This window comes from Sitodiplosis mosellana, unplaced genomic scaffold (genome assembly GCF_009176505.1).
Source record: "Sitodiplosis mosellana isolate CC-2019 unplaced genomic scaffold, AAFC_SMos_1.0 Smas_scaffold_3, whole genome shotgun sequence".
Classification (NCBI taxonomy): Eukaryota; Metazoa; Arthropoda; class Insecta; order Diptera; family Cecidomyiidae; genus Sitodiplosis; species Sitodiplosis mosellana.
In genome coordinates this window covers 7,374,590-7,378,611 of record NW_022595246.1, presented here as the reverse complement: position 1 = coordinate 7,378,611, position 4,022 = coordinate 7,374,590, and positions in this window count along the sequence as shown.

The following is a 4,022-nucleotide window of genomic DNA, read 5'->3' as shown; positions in this document are numbered from 1 at the left end:
GTGTATGATCCAGGCATAGCGGCGCGACCAATACACACATAACAGCAAAATTATTATTATTTATGTGGTAATTTATATAAAATATTGCATTTCATTGCCTTAAAATGTTGATTTAAAATAATGCACACATATTTTCGATTCATTTGGTTTATTTATTGCTTTTCGATGATTCGAAATGGCATCGTTTGTTTGTGCTATTGCTGCTGCTGGTGGTGGTGATGGTATGCTGCGCTCCAGCGACGTTTTTGCTATGTTTTGTGCATTTGTTATTTTTCTTCCCATCGCGAAATTGCGCCGTTTCTTCGGTCGTAACCAAACTAAAGTGGAATGTGTTCTAGTTGGGACTGAGGAGATAGAGGGAAAAGAAGAGAGAAAGAGAAATTTCATGATAAATGCTATATTAAAATGTTGTTTGACTGATTTGTTTTTGGTCTGAAATGTGGTGCAGCATTTTTCGTACACGTCGCATCACCATTACCAAGTGACGCACGTCCAGTCCATTGCAAATGTAAACATTGAAATTCAATCGTAAAACCACATGACTCTTGCCAAACACATGAAACAAATGAAATCGTGTATCAATATATATGTATGTGCGTGCATACTTGTTCGAATGCACTGGATGAATTATGATGCGATCCAATCCACCTTTATCGTTTGTCTTCAATTCGAATCAATTGACCAATGATTATCCCAAAGCGTAAACATTTAGAGCCCGTTCACATGCTGAAATTTTACAATGCGATGCAAATACTAGACAAGGTAATTACCGACGAGATTTGACAGCTATACCAAACCGAGCCGAGGATTGCTTTTGCATTTGGCCGTGTGAAAATTGAACATCACTTTTCGTTTCGGCAAATGGGATTTTGGCTGTGTGTTTGGAATATCCATGGTCCCAAATGCATTACGCAGTATGTGTGCGCATATTCGCGTATGGTTCAAAATGTGTGGTTATTTGCAGTGCACATTCCGATTTCGGTTTTACGTTGGCACTTCAAAGAACCCAATTGCATGCAAATATTTATGAAATGTTTTTATTCTTTTTTTGGGGTCGCCATTCCAATCCAACGAGAAGTGTTTGCAGAGATGCACCAAACAGGGATTCCAAGCACAATTCCACGAATTGAGAAGTGAAATGTTATTCGGTCCAGCGATTTCAAATGGACTGTAATCACGGGCTCAATGCTCAGTCTCTATTTAACATTTATTAGATGTTCATACATTGTTATGATTGGTCAATTACATTTTCTTTACGCCACGCAATTTTCCGAATTTTTGAACCATTTAATTTGGATGTTTAATCCAACACCAGCATCGGCACTCTCGAACACGCACTTTGATTTATCCACAATTGAAAAGGGATGCGTGCGCTTTTGAAGTAGATAATTCGTCTGTCGAAAGTTTCATGAATTCGAAATGAATTCAATCTCGTCGGATAAAGATGGTTTGCTATCGCAACAGTTTGCACAGTTCGAGCGCTCAAATTTTGCAAAATAAATCTTAATTTCAAATGAATGAAAACAATTTTCGAAACGAAATAACATTTCGCATGAATTGTTCTCTATGGTTGTTGTTCTCCACCTCCCCATGCCCGCATGTAAGTTTCAATTCTCCCTGTGATTCAAAACGCTGAAAATTTAGTGTATGTGATTTCAAGATTATCATCATCAGTCGACTACTTGAATATCGACCCGCTGTAGCAACATTTCGGGATAACAATTTCATTGTACTATCTCTCTCGTTCGTTCGTTCGTTCGTTTGCTTGTTTGTTATTTGTGTGCCAACTAAAGCCATTGAACAAACACAAATCGTAAATTAGTTGAACGTTTTAAATTCAATTCACAGTGTTTGAAGACATCGCTAGCGCGTTTGTTTTGTTTACGCGAATCTCGTACAGCCAAACCAAACAATACGCAAAACTTTCGATTTCTCGAAGAGAAAAATCCAGCAGCATTTCACAAACAGACTCAGTGGAAAAGAGAACGAGAATAGGGAAAGCGAGTGAGAGATAGTGAGAAACCGAGTCTATAGAACTGTTTCACGGAATTGAAAACGGATTCATGTCATATGAAAACAATTAAGCTCATTTCGAAATGTTCTAATTAATGGTTCATGCAAAGTAAAAGCGAAAAGTTTTTGATTTTCAGATAGATGTGACTAAAATGTTTTCGAAAACTTTGAACCACTTTTCAAATTGCACATCATTTCCAGCCGAATGTTTCTGGCAAAAGCCCTTTCAAACATCGGCTGAATGTATTCAAAACTTACTTATTTTACGTGAAATTTACGCACGTATCTCAACGCATTGATTCACATTGAATGTTGATGCTATAAATTTAAAAAAAACCACCGCCACCACCACCATCGATTCAACTACATAAATATTACTTTAGCCGAACGCTCTCATAAAATCATTTTCACTACATTTATTTCAATCCATTTTCCGCTACAATCAATTCACCAAGCATTCCACCAATTATTCGGATCTGTTTTTGAACAATCGATGTAAATTTATTTTATGGCTTGGCCACTGCAATAGTATTAATGCAAACTCCTACCCAATCCCACAATCGATCCCGATGCCATGGTGTGGTGAGATCCATTGGATGATGCTTGGTCAAATATTGGACAGTGATGGATGCATAAAGCTAACCAAATCCTCGGATTGCAGTGGAAAAAAGTGTGTTTTAGTTCATTGCCCAGTGTGAAAAACAGACAAATTGTTCCATTTAAAATTGAACAAGCCAGCGTTACATTGATGAATTCCCAAGGATTTCCTGCAAGCGGTTTCGATGGTTTTCGAACACGTTTTCGGATAAACAGCTGCATTCCGGCAGATTTATTTAATCGTGCGATTTCGGTTTACATGATTTAATTATTAAAAGGATTACCTTTGGAGAAGAAAAAATCGCTAAATTTGAAAATAGCTTGGGAACAATTTCATTTTGCCCATAATATTCATAGATTTTTTTGCGATATTTTAATTTTCTGGCACAATTAATCAAAAGTCAATCAAAAATCGAAAGACTTTCGATTATCAACTTAAGAAATAAAAACCTTTTATAATCCTGCAAAAAAAGGGAAGAAAAATTCTAGTTTGTGACCAAAATAATTGGGAGCATAAAAGTGTGCTGGTATTTTTTTTAATGATGCTTCTCCCTTTGCGCATGCCATTAAAAATGAATTATTTGTCGTTTTTCGTTTTCCTCATTCTCATTAAAATTTCTTTCGCGAACCACTTCTCCATCGCGTATTTTTCTCTCTGTCTCCCATCAATCGGGAAAATATACAACAGAAATGAGTGTTGTACCAGACGAGTAAGATGCATGTAGTGTTGGCTAAAGAATGTCTGAAAGGTAATAAATCGTTGAACGGGTTGAACCAAACGGAGAGAAATGCTATAATCCATTTCGTTGCAATTGAATCGTTTCACGTGTGGTGCTTGGGACCGTGAACAATATTGGATGGTGGTGGTGAGTTGAAGGGTTGGCGGGAGGTAGATTTGTTTGGATGTCTCTTTGAATACTGAATGCAATCTTTGCTGTACTCTGTTGCACTTTGACTATTATATGGGTGTATGTTTATGCTCTCGTACAAGGTGTGAGTGTGTTTGCGTACATTTCAACAAGCACGTAAACAAAGTTTTCGCCCAATTCGATTTCGCATGTTGCTATGTGTGTGTGTGTGTGTGAGTGTTTCTGTTCATTTTCAGAATAAATTATTGTGTACAAAAGCCACGATGGAAGTAACAAGAGGTAACGTTATCGCAAAACTTCACTGCCTGCCTGACTCGACCGGAATGGAGTGTTTCTGCTTAAGCTGTAGTCGAAAACAAAAGTTTAAGACAAAAATAACCCGTCAAATGCACCTGTATTTCGCACCGATGACTCTATCGATATAACATGTGCTGCTGCGGCAGCAACAAATTTTCATTAGTCTTCCGACCGACACTTAGCTTCGGCACAGCATTTTAGAGAGAGAGAGAGAGAGAGAGAGAGAGAGAGAGAGAGAGAGAGAGA